The 22,372-nt window shown below is 42.4% G+C and overlaps 1 protein-coding gene across 2 annotated transcripts in view; it reads left to right on the forward strand.

The window, feature by feature from the left end:
* Window positions 1-18,136: 18,136 nt before the first annotated feature.
* The window catches only part of dab2.L (Dab, mitogen-responsive phosphoprotein, homolog 2 L homeolog), an 83,084-nt gene continuing 78,848 nt past the window's right edge, over window positions 18,137-22,372 (forward strand). The window contains exon 1 of one of the 2 annotated variants that reach the window (XM_041574273.1): window positions 18,137-18,500. The gene's annotated coding sequence lies outside the window, so the exon portion shown is untranslated. The remainder of the gene's footprint in view (window positions 18,501-22,372) is intronic. The other variant, XM_041574326.1, reaches the window with a different exon arrangement.

A 22,372-nucleotide genomic window follows, 5' to 3' on the forward strand; every position in this document is an offset into this window, starting at 1 on the left:
AAATATAAAACAGTTGGTAGCTTTTTCAACTGCACTTCACTGCTTCCTCAGGAGGCTAAGTTGGCCTCCATTAGAGCCTTCTCTTCTTTTTTTTTTTTGAAAAACTTTAAAATGTTTTGGTTGAAACATCAACCAGATTTTGTAAATCTTCTTTGAAAATGCCTGTTTTGTTTCATAAACCTTCAGTCGTGGTCAGGATAAGATGATAATCCTTGCTGTACTCAATAGATATTGTTTAATATTGTATAGTGGTTGTGACTCTTCATTAATTAGGTAGGTAAATTGAAAACAGAGTAACCCTGCTCATAAATAATCCCACCTCTCTGTTTTTTTTGCCTCCACCTTGACTCTTCTATTCCATCACTACAAACCATTGTATTCCACCAGCACCTTCTTCTTCTGTCTACTTTAACTTCTAATGTACAAGGGCAGTTCATTGATGACGAGCAATGAGGCAAAAGATTCTTTTTGTCAGTTTCCTAAACAATTTCATAGAATCCTGGTGAATATCTTTTTTTGTACGCATATTTGTAAAATGTTTCATGGTCAGCGAACCATCAAAACTGGTAATAGTTTAAAGCTTATCTATGTTAGGGTGAAGAGGAGCCATGCATGTTTGTTTGGAGGCATACAGGAGCAAATACAGGGTTTTCTAGGTCAGCTTTTTGCCATTCTTCAGAAGTCTCATCAGAAATGATCTTTACATCTTATATAAACCACACATACAGAACACATGTTCTATATACACCATTTTTGGCATATCATTGTGGATTGGAAGGCAAGGACAACTTGCTCCACCTGCACATGCGGAAGTTCAGTTTTAGACTGGCAAAAGGTATTTAATTATTAAATGCTTGTACCTGAAGGCTCTGGATCTGGGAAACCCAACTTAATGTAGATGACAATAGCTTCCCTAAACTAAGATCACTATAATGTTGAGGCAGTAGATGTTCTTGCCAACCTTCAAGGCTGCATAATCAATACCTCACTTACATTGCGACAGCAAACTACTTGCTCTTCATTGGCAGATATTTATTTGATCATGGATGACCACTGAAGGATTTAATGGTGACCCTGTGCCTATTTTTAACTTTTGTATGGCACATCGACGATGAATGTCATTTGGAGATTGATAATCATTCTGTGCAGCTTTCTAAATCTGCTGGAAGGTTAAGCATGGATTATCATAGATTTCCTTTTTTAGATGTCAAGGTTACATGGACTAGTGACGGGCTCATTACTACAATTTTTTCAGGGCTCTTTGACAGAAATCAGATTTTACACTATTATTTTTTGAGATGAGCCAAGTAGGTTTTGAATCTTTACAATCAATTAATTTGCTCATTTACTGCAGACACTGGGGAAGCGGGTGCCTCTTTATCTCTTATACGGCTAATGCTGAGACCTTAAGTTCATTAGGTTTTCCGAATGATTATTTTGCTCTTTGTTGAAATATTAAAAATTAGCAAATGCATTGAAGCCAATGGATGCCACAAAAATATTTTTTTTCGTCAAAGTCATGAAAGTCAATGGGCATTTTTTTTTTAAAGCAACTTTTTTGTCCAAATGCATTAAAGTCAATGCAAATTTCGCCACAAATCCATAGCTGGTCAAAAAATGTGCCCATCAATAATTATAAATGGTCCCACCATCTTTCATGCATTTATTATACAATCCTAACATATTGGGGCATTTGTTACATGTTATACTGTCCTTTGTGATATACAGGTATGGGACTTGTTATCCAAAATGCTCGAGACCTGGGGTTTTCTGTTTTTCATAATTTGGATCTTCATACCTTAAAGGGGAAGTAAAGTCTAAAATAGAATAAGGCTAGAAATGCTGTATAATGTATACTAAACATAAAAATAAACTTACTGCACCAGAAGCCCAATGAAACAAATGATTTATGCTTTTAAATTTGGCCACAGGGGGTCACCATCTTGTAACTTTGTTATACACCTTAGCAAGACCAAGACCATGCACATGCTCAGTGTGGTTTGGGCTTCAGTTGGGAGGTTAAGCTTAGGGATCGTCATAAATTATCAAAACAGCACAAGTTAAATAATATCTGCCATAGAAGCCGATACAACAAGACCGATTAATAATCAGAATAACAGACTCCACTGGGTCTGTGGATACAAATCTCTACACGGTCGCCGGCTGCTTTACAGGGAAACAAACAAAGCTGCTTGAGTTCTGGGAAGTAAGGTGAGGGCTCCCCCTGCCGTTTGACAGTATGATCATGTCCCTGCAGAGCAGTTAGGGACGGTCTGAATTTTCCTATCCTCAGCTGTCAGAGCAGGTAAAACAAAGTGGGAATTTCACTGCATACAGTCAGGTTTCTTATAAAAATGGTAGACATTTCTTATTTTTTTGCCTTTACATTCTCTTTAACTCTTCTAGAAAACCGTGTATACATTAAATATACCCAATAGGCTGGTTTTGCTTCCAATAAGAATTAATTATATCTTAGTACATGGTACTGTTTTATTACTATTACATAGTAAACGGAAATTGTTTTTAAAAATTTGGATTTTTTTTTGATTAAATAGAGTCTATGGGAGAAAGCCTTCCTGTAATTTTCCCGTAGTTTTCTGGACAACGGGTTTCAGGATAACACTTCAGTATACCTGTATATTGCTGTAATGTATGTGTGCTTTTTCCTACAGCATTAAAACCATCTAGAGAACATGTGACCAGATATCCCAGTATAGGATAACCAGGGAGGTTACAAGGGTAAACTAGATCCAGTTTATTGAGTGAGAAGGGAACCCACAAATTTTAAACTACATATTTTTCAACAAACTATATTTTCTTCCAGATATGCTGTTTTTCATTGAATTCATTGAGATGCTTCCCTAGTTTCTATCACAGTTATGTACACACATATAAATATATAAAACACAACTTTCCCCTTAGGCTAGTTAGAAGGTAGGATAACTAGGGAACCCTCTGTAGTCCCTTCTATCGTACAAAATGTTAAAGAAATATTCATAAACTTGTGTATACTGTGAGTACGAAGTTTATTCAATATCATCTGGAATCTACTTATTGATTTATGTGCCGTGATACAATAGGCACTGAAGAAATGTATATAAACATGAAATATTTACTAGAGAGAATGTATCTGACTCTGTGGTTAATACATTAAACTCTATATGGATATTAAACTCCCTCTGTATGATTTATAATGAAATATTTGTTCTTTGAATAACGTTTCGCTGGTCGGCAGGCGCATAACTCACGCATATAAGTGCTGAAATGGGAATATATTTCACTTGACAAGACAATAGTCCCGGAGAAAAACCATTAAACCGGTACTGTATGAATATTTATTGCTAACGATTATTATTATTTTTCGCCCAACGTTTAAGCTAAAAATAAACAGGGCATTATCATTGTAAAAACATTGTTGTGTAGATAAAAATTGGTCTTTTTTGAAATATGTTTGCTTTGCTATTGCAATAACTTGCCAGGACCTCATGGATATTTTGCGGCCTTGGAATAGCTAGGTAAAGCTCACTATAGACGCGACGATTCTTCTTGCTGAACTACCGATTTTAGGGAAGCCCGACCAATCCTTCGAAATTATCGTGCGGTTAGTGGGATTCGAACGATCGTACATCTTACAATTTTTCGGCCGACATCTGTCAGGAAATTGATCGGCCAGGTCAAAAAATCTTTGTCGGTCCCAGTGCAATCTATCTATGTTTGCAGAGCCAAGCAGGCAGCTCCCCTTTGTTTTCCTGGCAAATTGGTCTTTTTAGTTGATGGTCAATTCGTACGATCGTTCTGAGATGATCATGGTCTCACGATCAGGATCTGATCTTTTAAAAATCTCAACATCTATGGCCAGCTTTAGAGAGACAACTCCCATCCCAAGCCCATTGATATTCTAGTGCACGTCTTACAGAGTTCCCTAATGCACTTGCTAACCAAAATCCGTCCGAATGACAGCACTCCAATATCATAAAACACCTTTATAGCCTTTATCAGAGCACAAAGAAGTGATGTTTTGAGCATGCAAGGCTCATTATCAAGCTTGAGGAGCACCTTCTTAACTTATTAAAACACCTACCTTGGTGAAAGCTGGATGGAATCTTGTATAACCAAGCTGGCATTCTGTACTGTCCACATCATCGTTCCAACCCACTTTGGGGAGGTCAAACTTGACAACTTTCTAATTGCATATACATATTGAGTCATCTCATAAACTAAAGTCTAAAACTCATAACTTGACCTTCAACAAAGCACACGAGTTAGTTCCTGCTGCCGTTATTAAAAGATTTTTAAAATTTTATAGTTTAAAATAGTACAACACTTACTTGCCAGCAAATAAGTAGACTTACACTCCCCACAAGTCCTTGGTAGGAGAAGAAAGGGTTTGAAGGTTGCATTGAAAGATCCATTGGTTTATTGAGTCCTAACATTAATTTCCAACCAGAGTTAGTCACTCTCCCAGTGTATGACCTGGACCACTTTAGGGGGACTTCACATTATCCCTACTCCGAAGATCTGTATTGTGCTGATAACACAAGCTCAACACACATATCTTTTCATCTCAGGCTACTGTTGTACCTACAATATATCTGTAGCATTCTCTATGTGACCTTTCACTCAAGATCAACTCGCTTGGCAGTCTTTCTCTTCTCTACCATGCGACCAGTCCTAAACCCCTGGTGGAACTATAACAAACCTAAAATTTCTACCCAGTCTTTAAATAGCTTTCTTCCCCAAAATATATTAAGGAATTTACTAAAGGAGCGGTTACCTCTCATTGTAGGGATGCCCCAATCCATGTCTCCTGTGCCCTCAGCTGGGCTTTTGAGTCCTTTTGTTACGTCCCCGGCATTCATTAATTTCCTCTTCTCTATCTCCAGACATGAAAATGCTGTTACCCTTTCAAAATGGTACAATGTCAGCTAATTTTACCTAGATCCCGATTTAACAAGGAATGTATAGTCTGCCTCAGTTTCCCTTTCTTGCACTCCAAATAAGTGTAATATGCAGACACAAAGATGCTTATCTACTTGAGCATTAACTGAAGAGTATTTTATTAGAATTCAGATCTCATTGGTGCCACCATAGTTCATTTCGAGTGCACTGCGAGGGACTTATTCAAAGACCAAACCTTATTATTAGTGCAATTAGAGGGTTTAAATGCTAAAATAATGATTCTGACTACAGCAAATGCCAGCAGACAATTATAAGACTGCCAGCATATTAAATGTACCAATACCACTCAGAGAATATACTTCTACATTTAGCTTGAGGCTCTCGAAAATTAATTCTGTTGTGATGAAAAGTCCTTAAATGCAATGAAGCATTAATTATCATAAACAGCATTAAGATGAATTAAGTGTAGTGTGCTACAGAGTAGCCCGAACCATAATTCTCAGTGGGGGGAGTGGGACTGCACAGGGATATATTTTCGATGATAAATGAAGCAGTCCAGTTTATTAAATTCAAGTGCAGTCTAGACAGGATTTCTAATTCAGAGAATAAGCTAAAGAAAGCCCTAGACTTATGGATATTAATCAAAACTCCTGGAATCCCCTTTCTAAATCTGGGACTGCTTGAAGTCTTTCCAGGATAGCAATCCCTCCTGGACCTGCTTTTATTCACAAGGTCTTATTTACAAACTCAGAGCTCTGTGTGAAAAGGACAACGTTCAGACACAAATTGCCATTTTTTCACCCACAATCTAGCATTTTCCCCAGAATTATAGCCTCATCAAGGGCACAGTTGTTAGTGATTGTTTACTATTTGCAGATATGAAAGAACATTAGCTCCCACTTTAATAAATCTGTTTGTGAATGGTGTCAATTCCAGAGCATGCCACCAATAACAGCCTTAATAACGGCCAACATCAATGAATACAGCTCTGCCTATATTCAGCAGCTACTTATTCATAATGGGCAGCAAGTAGGTGCCCCATCTCCCACACCCTCCCGGTCCAATAACTTGTGTTTAATTCAGACATTCAGGTTAGGCAGCGACAGGGGGTGCAGGGTGCAAAGGAGAGATGGACTTACTGCTTGCCCTAAGAAGGGGGCTTCTTTGCACCTCATGCTGTATTTTTAATCTGACCTTAGATACACGATTTTGCACTCTTTAGTGCTCTTGCTCTTGTATCCAGGGCATTAGTAAATGGCCCCAATATTCTTGAGGTTGAATATCAATCCAGGTCAAGGATTTCATTACTCTGGTGCAGCACAATACATATTTCTCAGCCTGCCGTGAGGTTCTGTATCTTCTGTAAGCAATTTTATTAGGGTCAGAGTTGGGTGAATATATAACAGGTCCAACACAAATGAGAGCACCCAGACTGAAGTTACTGAATATGGGAAGCTGAGATTCCATTATTAGGAGCCCACCTAAATATGTAAGGCCAGGCTTGGAAACGATATCATGTAACTGTATGCTTGAGTATTGACATATATGTGTTTAAGTATATATGGGTCTGGTGTAGTGATGGACGAACTTGTCCCGTTCCGCTTCGCCACGAATTTTGCGCATTTCACACGAAATTCACGAAACGGGCGAAAAATGTACGAGCCTGCAGATTTTGACGCCCGCGACAATTCCCCGACGTAAAAATGGGCGTCAACAGGGAAGCCATCAGGGGGGGACAGGGGGGGAGAGTTGAGCTGCTGACTTCGGGAAGGCATGGACGTTTAAGGGGCCCTGGCCACCAATTTTCTCATAATGTGGGGGGGGCTGGCCACCAATTTTGGCTACCAATTTTTTTTTCTCATGTGGGGTCCTAACCACCAATATTTTTTAATGGAGGGGCCTGGCCACAAATGTTTTTTTATGGGGGGCCCTGACCACCAATATCTTTTTATTTTTTATTAACATGTGGGAACCCTGGCCACCAATATTTTTTTTGTTTTTTTACTGTGTGGTGGGGGGCGGACCTGTGGGGTGGGGAAGGCGGACCTGTAGTTGGGGCTTGCGGTGGGTGCAGCCCAGTTGGGCCAGGAAATTTTGTCGTATGTGGCCCTACGATTTCTGATGGTGGTCCTGGGCGTCAAAGTTTACACCGGCACCCATTAAAGTTAGTGGGCATCCATTAATCATCGCCGGCGAAACGCAGAAATTTGCCGCAAATTTGCTCCTGGCAAATAAATTCGTCCATCACTAGTCTGGTGCCTTTGATAAGGTGTGTACATGTAAAAGCATTGTGCTTCACTGAATGTCCCAGTGAGACAGTTTACCACTTGATTACAAGGTTACCATTGATTACAATGATAATCATTTCTGTGATAAGAGGACCATTGTATTTTTTGGACCATACCAATTATGAGCTGAAGGTGTGTGAAGCCCGTTATCTAGTCTGGTTGTGTCCCATAACCTTTCCGATCTGTATCTGGGCTGAACTGCCTCCCAGCATCCAAGTCAGAGTGTAGTAGTGTGACAAGCAGAGGTCAGAATTAACTGTATTTAGGTGAAGTTTAGCGATGGCAATGAATACAAAGCTTTCCTACAGACAAGCTCTTCTCTACACCTGTCTGCCTATTCTCAGCACCGCAGAATAAAGAGCCGGCCTCATAAATAAAACATAGTGATTTTCCAGGGACACAGGGGTGACCAAAGGCCAACCAGCAAGCTGAGCTTCTCTCCCGGTCACATATTCTTTAAAAGAAAATGAAATTCACTCATCGTTTAAAGTACCAGTCATAGGAAAAAATTCAAGTGATTAGTTTGGATGGATATACTTTTAATTTCTACCCTATGTATGTAAAGATATTTTCTTTGAAGTTGCTGGAGTGTTTACATATGCCTATATTGCTGGAATAATTATACAGGCATGTCTGGGGTTAATGTGCTCATTATCCATTTTCTGTCGTTATTATACTGTTACTCTGGGGTATGTTTTGGTAAAATGGGTGTGGTGTTTAGGGGTGTTACTACAAAATGGGTGTGGTCAGAACATTGCCACACTTTTCTAAGCACCCCAGCAAAAATATTTTTAGAGTCCATAAAACACTAGTGATGGTTGAATGTATTCACCAGGTGAAAATTCGCAGTGAATTTGCGCAATATCGCCGCCGGCGAATACATTTGCATAATTGCCACAAAAATTCTACAGCGTCAAATTCCAACGGCGCTGTCATTTAAATGGACACACATTGACTTTTATGTGCATCAAATGTTGCTGGTGTCAATTTTAACTCCCGCCAATTTACGCCAGCAGCAAAGTCGCATTTCACAAATGTTTCGTGCGTTTCACAAATTTCCTGGGAAATTCGCGACTTTCGTGGTGAAGCGAAGCGGGAAAAATTCACCCATCACTATACAACACCCATGATAACCAGAATCTTCAGCTTCCTCCACTGCTCCCCAACGCCCAGTGACTAATCTTCCCCAAATGCCTTTCCGTCGGGAAGAATGTGAATCGCCGGCAGGATGGCACTTGGATTGCTATGGTCTTCCGAAGTCAACTGAAGTTTCCTCAAGAGGCAACTTTGGGCAACTTCGGAAAACAAGTGATCCAAGTGCCATCCCGCCGGTGATTTACATTCGGAAGAGGAGATTTGTCAATGGACGACAAACCCTAAAACATTAGAGAAGATCTTGCCACCTGCTGTGGGCCCCCCTCCTTCAGGTCTCCTGTGTGTCGGTTCTGCTGTATGGTAGTGATGCCAATGCCTGTGCTCCTTCTTTTGCTGTTGAAGTACAACTCCCAGAAACCTCTGACAAATGCTGATCTCTTAATTGTGTGACAAACCAACAACTGCAACATTATTGTGGCTCATGTGGATGAGGCCACTGGCACCCGCATCTATTGGTTGTCCAGGAAGCCTAAGGGACCTGACTGATGCACAAGGGTTGTTGGAATCTGCCAAACCTAGATAGTTGGACATTTTTTGGGTTCTGGGCTACTAGCTGTAGAATAAATCATTGAAAGAAAATGCTAATCACAGGTGATGCCCTGGTTCCAACCCTATGTCATAATCAGTTACTTTCATGACCTTCACAATGAAATTGCCCAGTTTAGGGTTTTTTATGATGTTCCCACACACGTACAGTATTAATAGCTGAAGAAACATTGTTGGACCCACAGTGTCCCCAATCACGTTGTCCCAATATGTATGATCAGAAAGCCATCCCAAAACCAGTATCCCCCACAAGATTTTTTCATTTCATAATCATCAAGGTTTCAGGGTGGCATAAGAATATTATCTTTGGGCTGGTGGTCTTTTTGTAACAGCAAATAATAATGCAATGGATAGAGATGTCGCGAACTGTTCGCCGGCGAACTTGTTCGCGCGAACATCGGGTGTTCGCGCTCGCCGGAAGTTCGCGAACGTCGCGCGACGTTCGCCATTTTGGGTTCGCCATTGTTGGCGCTTTTTTTGCCCTCTCACCCCAGACCAGCAGGTACATGGCAGCCAATCAGGAAGCTCTCCCCTGGACCACTCCCCTTCCCTATAAAAACCGAAGCCCTGCAGCGTTTTTTCACTCTGCCTGTGTGTGCTGAAGAGATAGTGTAGGGAGAGAGCTGCTGCCTGTTAGTGATTTCAGGGACAGTTGAAAGTTTGCTGGCTAGTAATCGTTTTGATACTGCTCTGTTATTGGAGGGACAGAAGTCTGCAGGGGTTTGAGGGACATTTAAGCTTAGGTAGCTTTGCTGGCTAGTAATCTACCTTCTACTGCAGTGCTCTGTATGTAGCTGCAGTGGGCAGCTGTCCTGCTTCTGATCTCATCTGCTGACTGCTGCAATAACAGTAGTCCTTGTAAGGACTGCTTTTATTTATTTTTTTGTTGTTTTACTACTACTACTACTACTACTACTATAAGAGCCCAGTGCTATTAGTCTAGCAGTGTTGGGGAGTGGGACTGGTGTGCTAATCTGCTGCTCCTAGTAGTTCAGCAGCACCAACTTTAATTTTTTTTTTTAATATTCATTTTTTTTTTATTTTACTTTTTTTTATTTTACTACCGCTGTAGTAGTGTATAAGTTGACCTTTTAGGCATTATTTGCCCTGTAGGCATTATTTGCACACTGTTTTCTTCAACCCGCCATCGAGCTGTGTGACCTTGTTCCCATTCTGTCTAAATATCCATAATATTACCGTCTCCAGAAAAAACACCGGAGTCACTTTTTTCAAGCAGCATTCATATATTTTACGTAATCCGTATCCACCGCTGTAGTAGTGTATACGTTGGCCTTGTAGGCATTATTTGCACACTGTTTTCTTCAACCCGCCATCGAGCTGTGTGACCTTGTTCCCATTCTGTCTAAATATCCATAATATTACCGTCTCCAGAAAAAACACCGGAGTCACTTTTTTCAAGCAGCATTCATATATTTTACGTAATCCGTATCCACCGCTGTAGTAGTGTATACGTTGGCCTTGTAGGCATTATTTGCACACTGTTTTCTTCAACCCGCCATCGAGCTGTGTGACCTTGTTCCCATTCTGTCTAAATATCCATAATATTACCGTCTCCAGAAAAAACACCGGAGTCACTTTTTTCAAGCAGCATTCATATATTTTACGTAATCCGTATCCACCGCTGTAGTAGTGTATACGTTGGCCTTGTAGGCATTATTTGCACACTGTTTTCTTCAACCCGCCATCGAGCTGTGTGACCTTGTTCCCATTCTGTCTAAATATCCATAATATTACCGTCTCCAGAAAAAACACCGGAGTCACTTTTTTTCAAGCAGCATTCATATATTTTACGTAATCCGTATCCACCGCTGTAGTAGTGTATACGTTGGCCTTGTAGGCATTATTTGCACACTGTTTTCTTCAACCCGCCATCGAGCTGTGTGACCTTGTTCCCATTCTGTCTAAATATCCATAATATTACCGTCTCCAGAAAAAACACCGGAGTCACTTTTTTCAAGCAGCATTCATATATTTTACGTAATCCGTATCCACCGCTGTAGTAGTGTATACGTTGGCCTTGTAGGCATTATTTGCACACTGTTTTCTTCAACCCGCCATCGAGCTGTGTGAGCTTGTTCACATTTTGTCTAAATATTGATAATATTATCGTCTCTAGAAAAACCACTTGAGTTACTTTTTTTCAAGCAGCATTCATATATTTTACGTAATCCGTATCCACCGCTGTAGTAGTGTATACGTTGACCTTGTAGGCATTATTTGCACACTGTTTTCTTCAACCCGCCATCGAGCTGTGTGAGCTTGTTCACATTTTGTCTAAATATTGATAATATTATCGTCTCTAGAAAAACCACTTGAGTTACTTTTTTTCAAGCAGCATTCATATATTTTACGTAATCCGTATCCACCGCTGTAGTAGTGTATACGTTGACCTTGTAGGCATTATTTGCACACTGTTTTCTTCAACCCGCCATCGAGCTGTGTGAGCTTGTTCACATTTTGTCTAAATATTGATAATATTATCGTCTCTAGAAAAACCACTTGAGTTACTTTTTTTCAAGCAGCATTCATATATTTTACGTAATCCGTATCCACCGCTGTAGTAGTGTATACGTTGACCTTGTAGGCATTATTTGCACACTGTTTTCTTCAACCCGCCATCGAGCTGTGTGAGCTTGTTCACATTTTGTCTAAATATTGATAATATTATCGTCTCTAGAAAAACCACTTGAGTTACTTTTTTCAAGCAGCATTCATATATTTTACGTAATCCGTATCCACCGCTGTAGTAGTGTATACGTTGACCTTGTAGGCATTATTTGCACAGTGTTTTCTTCAACCCGCCATCGAGCTGTGTGAGCTTGTTCACATTTTGTCTAAATATTGATAATATTATCGTCTCTAGAAAAACCACTTGAGTTACTTTTTTTCAAGCAGCATTCATATATTTTACGTAATCCGTATCCACCGCTGTAGTAGTGTATACGTTGACTTTGTAGGCATTATTTGCACAGTGTTTTCTTCAACCCGCCATCTAGCTGTGTGTATTATCGTTTCCAGAAAAACCAACTGAGTTTTTGTTGTTGTTGTTGTTTTTTTAAAAATAATGCCAGGCAAAGGCAGGCCGCCACGCAGAGGCCGTGCTAGGGGCCGTGCTGCTATGCAATCCTGTGGCCCTAGCAAATTTCCCAGTTTTAAAAAGCCAATGACCCTGAACTCCCAAAATGCTGAAGAGGTAGTTGACTGGCTTACACAGCACACCCCATCCTCTACCGTTTCTAACTTTACCACAACATCCTCCTCATCCTCCACTGCTATGGCCACCCCACGTAACACTTCCTCCACCACCGGTGCCCCTTCTTCACTGGGGTCAGAGGAGTTATTTTCCAATGAGTTTCTTGAACTGAGTAATGCGCAACCATTATTGCCAGAAGAAGATGAAGGAGATGAGGACCTTACACCAGATTTAATTCTGGCAGAGAACACGATAGAGATGGACATAATGAGTGATGAGGAGGAGGTCCCCGCTGCTGCTTCCTTCTGTGATGTGTCAGAAGAAATTGATGCATCTGAGGAGAATGATGATGAGGAGATTGATGTTTTGTGGGTGCCTAGTAGAAGAGAGCAAGAGGAGGGTAGTTCAGATGGAGAGACGGAGAGTCAGAGAGGCAGTAGGAGAATAAGACTTAGAAGAAGCAGGGAGGACAGCCCGCAGGGATCAGCAGGGCAACAACATGTATCGGCACCTGTGTTCAGCCGGCCAACGCACCCGCCATTGCCGCCAATACCGCCAACTCCGCCAACTTCTACTGTTACCGCCAGATCGCACACTTCCAAAAAGTCAGCAGTGTGGGATTTTTTTAATGTGTGTGCCTCTGACAAAAGCATTGTAATTTGCAATGAGTGCAGTCAGAAACTGAGCCTTGGTAAGCCCAACAGCCACATAGGTACAACTTCTATGCGAAGGCACATGAGCGGCAAGCACAAAGCACTTTGGGAGCAACACCTCAAAGGCAACAGGCAAACTAAAAGCCACACTCCTTCTGGTCCAGCATCTTACTGCTCTACCTCTGCTCTCCTTGACCCGTCTGAACCACCCTCCACTCCGCCTTCCACCTTGACCACCTGTTCCCATTCCCAGTCATCTGCCACCAGCCAAGTTTCTGTGAAGGCCATGTTTGAGCGTAAGAAGCCAATGTCTGACTGTCACCCCCTTGCCCGGCGTCTGACAGCTGGCTTGTCTGCACTCTTAGCCCGCCAGCTTTTACCATACCAGCTGGTGGACTCTGAGGCCTTCCGCAAATTTGTAGCAATTGGGACACCGCAGTGGAAGGTACCCAGCCGCAATTTTTTTTCTAAAAAGGGAATACCACACCTGTACCAACATGTGCAGAGCCAAGTTACCGCATCTCTGTCACTTAGTGTTGGGCCAAAGGTCCATATGACTACTGACGCATGGTCCTCCAAGCATGGTCAGGGCAGGTATGTCACCTACACTGCCCACTGGGTGAACTTGGTAATGGCTGGGAAGCAGGGAATGGGTAGCTCAACAACAACAGTGGAGTTGGTGTCACCGCCACGGATTGCACGCGGTTCTGCCACCACCTCTACTCCTCCATCGCTCTCTACCTCGTCTTCTTCTTCTTCTTACTCTGCTGCTGGGTCCTCCTTCTCCTCCTCCACACCTGTGCACCCCCAGCTCCCCCTAGGCTATTCGACGTGCCAGGTACGCCGTTGTCACGCTGTCTTGGGGATGACGTGCCTGGAAAGCAAAAAACCATACCGGATCTGTACTCCTGTCATCTCTGCAGTCACAGGCCGATCGGTGGCTGACCCCACACCAACTGCAGATCGGAAAAGTGGTGTGTGACAATGGAAGCAATCTGTTGGCAGCGTTGAGACTAGGCAATTTAACACATGTGCCCTGCATGGCACATGTGTTAAATTTAATAGTCCAACGTTTTGTCTCCAAGTACCCAGGATTCCAGGACGTTCTCACCCAGTCCAGAAAGGTGTCGGCCCATTTCAGACGTTCCTACACAGCCATGGCACGCCTTGCTGACATTCAGCAGCGCTACAACATGCCAGTCAGGCGTTTGATTTCTGACAGCCAGACTCGCTGGAATTCAACGCTCCTTATGTTGGAACGTCTGCTGCAACAACAAAGGGCCGTCAACGAGTACCTTTTTGAACTGGGTGGTAGGACTGGATCTGCACAGCTGGGGATTTTTTTCCCCCGTTACTGGGTGCTTATGCGCGATGCCTGCAGGCTCATGCGACCTTTTGAAGAGGTGACAAATATGGTCAGTCGCACCGAAGGCACCATCAGCGACCTAATACCCTTCGCTTTCTTCCTGGAGCGTGCCGTGCGACGAGTGACAGATGAGGCTGTAGACCAGCGTGACGAGGAGCTGGAAGCGCACGATTTCTGGTCGGAATCACCAGAACGAACCCAGGCACCTGCTGCAACGCAGGGAGAGGTGCCAGAAGTGGAGTCAGAGGAGGAAGGTGGCTTTGTGGAGGAGGAGGAGGAGGACCAACAGGAGCAGGCTTCCCAGGGGGCTAGTGGTGACCTTTTGGGGACCCCTGGTCTTGTACGTGGCTGGGGGGAGGAGACCGTGGATGATGCAGTCCTTGATAATGAGGAAGCGGAGATGGATAGCTCTGCATCCAACCTTGTGAGAATGGGGTCTTTCATGCTGTCATGCCTGTTGAAGGACCCCCGTATCAAGAGGCTTAAGGAGAAGGACCTGTACTGGGTCGCAACGCTACTAGACCCTCGGTACAAGCATAAAGTGTCAGAAATGTTACCAACATACCACAAGTCCGAAAAGATGCGGCATTTACAAACCAGCCTGCAAAACATGTTGTACAATGCTTTTAAGGGTGATGTCACTTCAGGAACTCATCAACATTCCAGGGGCAGAGGTGCCAGTAATCCTGCCACGAGCACACCTGCAAGGACAAAGCCCTTTGGCCAGTCTGTAACGTCAGACATGCAAATGTTTTTCTGTCCAAGGCAGCGCCACAACCCTTCTGGATCCACCCTCAAAGAACGCCTCGACCGGCAGGTAGCGGACTACCTGGCATTAACTGCAGATATCGACACTCTGAGGAGCGATGAACCCCTGGACTACTGGGTGCGCAGGCTTGATCTGTGGCCAGAGCTGTCACAATTTGCCATGAACCTCTTGTCTTGCCCAGCCTCAAGTGTGCTCTCAGAAAGGACCTTCAGTGCAGCAGGAGGGATTGTAACTGAGAAGAGAACTCGCCTAGGTCACAAAGTGTCGATTACCTGACCTTTATTAAAATGAATGAGGGGTGGATCTCGGAGGGTTACTGCACGCCGGAAGACTTGTTCTGACTTCTATGCAGCTGTCCTTCTCTTCAAGCCTCATGACTCCACACACAGCTGTCCTTTAGCGTCCTCCTCCTCCCTCCGCCACCGTTACAAACTAGGGTGCAAACCCTACTGGTTTAATTTTTTCTGGCCTCTGTGCTTCAGTGGCTGCAACCAAAAAAACTGGGCAAACAATGTCTACAAGGTCAACGTATGGCAAAAAATGACTATTTTCAGCATTTATATGGCATATTTTTTCTGGCAACTGTGCTTCAGTGGCTGCGTCCAAAAAAATGCATATTTTCTGCATTTATATGGCATAATTTTTCTGGCCTCTGTGCTTCAGTGGCTGCAACCAAAAAAATTTATATTTTCAGCATTTATATGGCATAATTTTTCTGGCAACTGTGCTTCAGTGGCTGCGTCCAAAAAAACTGGGCAAACAATGTCTACAAGGTCAACGTATGGCGAAAAATTACTATTTTCAGCATTTATATGGCATATTTTTTCTGGCAACTGTGCTTCAGTGGCTGCGTCCAAAAAAACTGGGCAAACAATGCCTACAAGGTCAACGTATGGCAGTTGTTTAAAGAGAACAGTAGATTACTAGCCAGCAAAGCTACCTAAGCTAAAATGTCCCTCAAATCCCTGCAGACTTCTGTCCCTCCAATACAGAGCAGTATCAAGCAGATTACTAGCCAGCAAGCTTACTATCATCTGTCCCTGAAATCACTAACAGCTCTCCCCCTACACTATCTCTTCCAAGCACACACAGGCAGATTTTTCAGATACATTTTTGCCCTTGATCCCCCTCTGGCATGCCACTGTCCAGGTCGTTGCACCCTTTAAACAACTTTAAAATCATTTTTCTGGCCAGAAATGTCTTTTCTAGATGTTAAAGTTCGCCTTCCCATTGAAGTCTATGGGGTTCGCGAACCGTTCGCGAACCGCTCGCATTTTTGCGCAAGTTCGCGAATATGTTCGCGAACTTTTTTTCCGACGTTCGCTACATCCCTAGCAATGGATTTAATTCTAGTGGCAACTGCACTGCTGCACTATTCATCGGCCCTATTTCTGTACAGAGCTGCAGAATATGTCAACAATACAGGCATAGGATCTGTTATCTAGAAATCCTTCATACAGAAAGCTCAAATTACAGAAAGACTCCAAAAGTCCCAAAGACTCCACTTTTAATCAAATAATTCAATATTTTTACATGATTTCCTTTTTCTCTGTAATAATAAAACAGTAGCTTGTACTTGATCCAAACTAAGGTATAATTAATCCAAAGCAAAACAATCCAATGGGTTTATTTAGTGATTTTTTTTTTAGTAGATTTAAGGTATGGTGATCCAAATTAAGGAAAGATCTGTTATCCAGAAACCCCCAGGCCCTGAGCATTCTGGATAATAGCCAAGGGCGCAGCGCTGGCTTTAATCTGAGGGCGCCTGCATCTCGATGTCCTCCATTGCCCACTAGCCGGCCCGGAGAATCATACGCATGCTCATCCTTTATCTCTACCTGAATCAAGGAAATTACTTGTGTGGCTGGGCAGCATGTCACCCCTTAATTTATACCACCCTAGTGGCTAGGGTTGCCACCTTTTCTGGAAAAAAATACTGACCTTCCTATATATTTATCTTTTTTCCCTATTAATAACATTGGGATCAACCATCATTTTCACCAGCCAGGTGACAACCCTACTACTAATACTACTACTACTTGTGGCCTTGCTGCAAATTCGGGCCTGTAACTAGAGAGGAAGCAGAGGGTAGGGGCCTAGTAAGGCTCTATAAAAAAATAAGCAATTTCAATAAATCTTCTTAGAACAGGTTGACTTACCAATGTTTTGGGGACATAAATTGAATTTTCTGTGTGGCCCAGTAACATCTAGTAAGGCCACTGATAACAGCTCCTATCCTGTATATAGGGTTGCCACCGGCTTAGCCGGTAAAACACCTGCCAAGGCCGGGGCCAGTATTACAAATTTACCAGCAATGTAGCTGCTGGTAAATTTGTAATACTCCTAAAAAAGCCCTTGGCCCGCCCCCAATCTGCTCAAAATGTATCTTTTTTGCTGCTTTCTGGCCAATCGCGTGTTCAAGTCCGCTCCTTTGTTCCCCACCCCACTACCGGCCAGTAAAAATTTTATTAAAGGGTGGCAACCCTATTTGCCACCTGGCCTGTATTTTACCGGCCTGACCGGTAAAATGATGGTTGGTCCCAATGTTATTAATAGGGGAAAAAAGATAAATATATAGGAATGCTGGTATTTCTTTCCAGAAAAGGTGGCAATCAGCCAATCAGACTGGCAATCTGTGGGTTCAAGCAAATGCCAGAGGGGCTGATATAAGGTGCCATAGAAAGTCAGTATTTAGTGGGCTGGTGTGGGCTGATTGGGCCTCTGTGTACCTGAAAGGGCAGGGCCTATTTTAATTCTTAGTCCGGACTAGGGCTGCCACCTGGCTGGTAAAAATGATGAAAGGTGGCAACCCTAGTCTGGACCTGGGCTGGTGGCAACTAGGGTTGCCACCTTTTCTGGAAAAATATACCGGTCTTCCTATATATTTAACTTGTTTCCCTATTAATAAAATTGGGATCAACCATAATTTTTACCGGCCAGGTGGCAACCCTACCTGTATATAAATAAAATCCAATTCTACACTGTAACAAGAAAGGATAAACACACAGGGTTGTTACAATCACTGATTGAGAGCTGGACATGGGCTTTAATGTCCCTTTCATTCTTGGGAACAGGCCTGACAGTTGTACAAGTATCTCAGCAGCATCAGGGCAATGCCTCCCAGCCGCCTCCACCGGCCATTTCTCAATAGGTGCCACAAGGGGCAAGTAAAAATTTTATTTTTCCCCCTCCCCTTAAATAGCAGCCAGCAGCACCTTTTCCCTTCCAGGCAGAAGTAGAAGGATGGAGCAATGGGCTTCCTGGGGTGCAAACAGGCAGTGAGATCAGATGACAGTTGCTGCTGCTGCGACTGAATGGTTAAAAAGCGCAGGAGAGTTGACGTGGGGGAGAAGCCACTAGGCGAAGGCATCAGTAACATCCAAGCACATTCCTGGGCTCACTGTGCTGCTGCTGCTGCTGCCAACATCTGATTAGAAGCCTACACGATCCACGGGGCTGTGAGGGGCTGAGCTAAGCTAAGGCCAGAGGAGGAGGAGGAGGAGGGGTAGAGGCAACACAGCAGGGGGAGTAGGAGGCAGCGACAGCGAGAAACTGACAGTCGCACATCACAGCAGCGACGGGCGATTAGCAACATCCCAGCCGCAAACTCGTGAGTAATTATCTCTCTTCTTCCTCTACATTCGGCACTGCTGCAAGCCTGGGGACAGATCTGCTTTACTGCACTTGCACACAGGCACAGGGGCTTGGACTGGCAGACAGAAGGTTTCATTACAAGGAGACAGAAAATGAATTAAGGGGAGGTTTAGATAGAATGAGATTTCTTAGAGACAGAGATAAAGAGATGGGTATTAAGATGACAGACATAAATAGAGAGAGACTGAGACAGAGACAGACTAAGGTGGGGATTCCACCACTCCCAAGGGGGTGACACTGTTTCCATTGAATTAAAGGGACCCAGTATAGAATGTGTCATTTGTGCTGGTGATGGGGAGGAATTATATAGAAAAGGTGAGGGGAGTTGAAGCTTTTTGGGAACAGGGATGGGGGATCAGATTCATCTTCATAGAGAAATTGTAACTGGCATCCTGGCAAGTCATCAAAGTGGGGGGCCCATGGTCTCCTGGATCCCTGTAAAATAACATTTGACCCTGAGTGGGAGGGGTGCTTACAACTCCCAGCATCCAGCGGGCAGCCAAAAGCTGAGAGTTGTAGTCCAACCACAGCTGAAAGGCCACAGGTCAGACATCCCTGTACTTGTATGAGGAGCAACTAGAAGGTTCAAGTGTAGATCAACAAGAGTGGAAGCCCATTCCCCTTCATTCAATGAGACTTCTCCTTATCCAGACACCTCTCTCTCTCTTTCTGTCCCTCTCTTTCTCTTTGTCTCTGCCTCTCTGTCTCTTTCTCACTCGGTGCCGCAGTTGTTTGGTTACCATGACTCACTGGCAGGTTTAACATTGCTTCCAAAATAATCCCTTCTCCCATGATTTCACACAAAGCTCCCTTTCCCTTCTCTCCTATACTAATCCGATCCCCTCCTGCATTCTTCTATAGCTCCGATCTAAAAATATATGGGCAGAGTGGAAGCTGTTATATAAGCGGAGGAGAGTCCGACCTCAGCCCATACCATGCAGAATGGGGGGCACCGGGCACAGATCTCTGCCCTGTCTGGCCTGCGCAACTCATTTCCCTTTGTTTCAATAGAGCAGGGAAAGGAAATCCCTTAGTCTCACTCTGCAGTCAGAGAAGGGTCATTTACTGGGAGGGGGAATATACTTTTTGAAAACCTTATGAGCAGTGCATTCCTATTAAAGAGTCTCTAATGATTTTATTATTAAAAAGACATTGTAGCCATCCACTGGTTGGGATATGCTTGCCTTACGATTGCCCAATTTATATGGATAAACCCTTAATTAAAGGGGAACTGTACTCTGTTTTTACAACACTGATCCATTCTTGTTATATACTTTATTTATTGTGCCCATGGAATGTCCAGTCTTGGCATGTTTGCTGTTGTACCTATCAGAGCAGCTGCTTTCCTAATGGTAAGGCATGACCTACGTGCAGCCACTAGGGGTGCTGTTGCTATTGATGCCAATAGAGCTCTTAGAAAGGCCATATAACTTATTTAAAAAGCCATGTATTTTTAGAAGGAATGATCTGTACACTTAGGAAGCTGCCAAGCTTTATTTAGGGGGTGAAATAGAGGTGATTTCCCAGGGCCCCACACATAATGGGATCATTCAGAGAGATGGACAAAGTTGAGTAACAGCATGAAACTTTATATCAATGGCAAGCTGTGCCTTCATACTTTTCTATGAATAGCAGTAGTAAAAAGTTATATAGAGTAAGTGGATACAATGTATTTCCCTTCCTAAAACAAATTCTCATAAATTGAAAGGGCAAATGGAAAGAGCTGGGGGATGGATATATATATATATATATATATATATATATATATATATATATATATATATATATATATATAAATATATATATATATATATATATATATCCATCCGACATATATATATATATATATATATAATTCATATATATTAATTCATATATACTAATTCATATATATATAAATATATATATATATATATATATATATATATATATATATATATATATATATATATATATATATATATATAAATAGAATGCTGTCTCCTGTGCATATTATGGGCTCAACTTTGCTGCGTGGAATCCAAATGTAAATAGTCATTATCTCCCCTTACAAATGGGAAACAGACCCGGCTGCTTTGTTATTGCAGCTGAATACTCAGGGCAGTGTGTGCCTGTGTGTAAATTGTGAGCTTCTGTGGCAGGGGATTTCTAATGGGACTTTCTGGGGTTTGTGGCATTTGTTCTGATGGCAAATTGGCTTGTACTGGGTACTGTCCATACATGTGATTTTGTGCCTGGTGCATAAAGGATGGGGAGAGACGATACTCAGCTCCAGACCAGCACAAAGAATCCTTCTTAATCCACCTTCTTTTGTGCTTCTTTATTTTGTCACCTGCTGGTAAAATCTCTCCCCAGTGGGTTCCTGGACCTTCAGCTCTTGTTGGCACTGCCCAGTCGTCTTTGGCAGGAAGGTTGTAAAGTCTATAGAGTGGAAGCCAGATGGTGGCTGTGATCTTGCATTTTGAGTGAAAGCTCTTCTGCCCTAGTGTTTTGGGAGAGAAAGGTCATCTCGAATGTGTTTGAAACCATGACTTCTCCTTTCAAGGCGATACTTTGAATACTTTCCCTTTAATGTACAAAAGGGCTCATCTCTAATGTTCCTGGACCCTCGTATATACTTTAAATCCTGTCCACCCTGCCGTGCGACTGTGATATTCGAATCTCAGACACTTCAAGGTGAAGCTGTAGCTATTCATTTATCCACCCCAACATGATAGTACAGGTATAGGATTTGTTATCCGTAAATACGTTATCCATAAAGCTCCGAATTGAGGGACGGCCATCCTCCCATAGATTCAATTTTAACTAAATAATTCAAAAATGTTGAACTTGTTTCCTTTTTCACTGTAATAATAAAACAGTATCTTGTACTTGATCCCGACTAAGATATAATTAATCCTTATTGGAAGCAATCCTATTGGGTTTATTTAATGTTTAAATGATTTTTAGCAGATTTAAAGCCAAATAACAGAAAGATCCCTAATCCAGAAAACCACAGGTCCAGAGCATTGTGAATAACAGGTCCCATCTGTATTCGCCAGATCATAGTCAAAATGGACACGGCCTCCCCACTTTTCATATAAAATCAATCAAATCTTGAGTTCCTCCGCTATTGCCTAGCTTTCTTTTCTACGTTACCCCTCAACTAATTCTACAGACTTCAGTGGTATAAACAATAGAAAGCCTGAAGCAGCACTTCACTTTCATGTACATATGAAAAGTATGTACTTATGTACAGGTATGGGACCTGATATCCAGAATACTCGGGACCTGGGGTTTTCTGAATAAGGGGTCTTTCCAAAATTTGGATCTTCATACCTTACGTTTACTAAAACATCACTTAAATATTAAATAAACCCAATAGGCTGGTTTTGCTTCCAATAAGAATTAATTATATCTTAGTTGGGATCAAGTACAAGGTACTGTTTTATTATTACAGAGAAAAAGGAAACCATTGTAATCATTTCATTAAAATGGAGTTTATGGGCGATCACATTCCTGTAACTCGTAGCTTTCTGGATAACTGGTTTCCGGATAACGGATCCCATACCTGTACAAAGATGGACATTTTATTCTGATGATTAAGACCTCTGTTCTAATAAAACCCAGAATACGGCTGTTGTGCTTAAGTTCATGCTAAAAATAGTTGCCTGTTATATAAATGATGCTCCGTAGGAGAGAAGGCATGCAAGAAATTACATGAAAATAACATAATCGCCGGCTCATGTGAATGAAAAGCCTTTTTTAAGTTAGTAACATAAAGCTGCACATTGTGCCCTCCTGGAATCTCAGGGCTTTCGGCTTAATGTGGAAGCCTTCAATCTGGGT

Source organism: Xenopus laevis, chromosome 1L (assembly GCF_017654675.1).
Source record: "Xenopus laevis strain J_2021 chromosome 1L, Xenopus_laevis_v10.1, whole genome shotgun sequence".
Lineage (NCBI taxonomy): Eukaryota > Metazoa > Chordata > Amphibia > Anura > Pipidae > Xenopus > Xenopus laevis.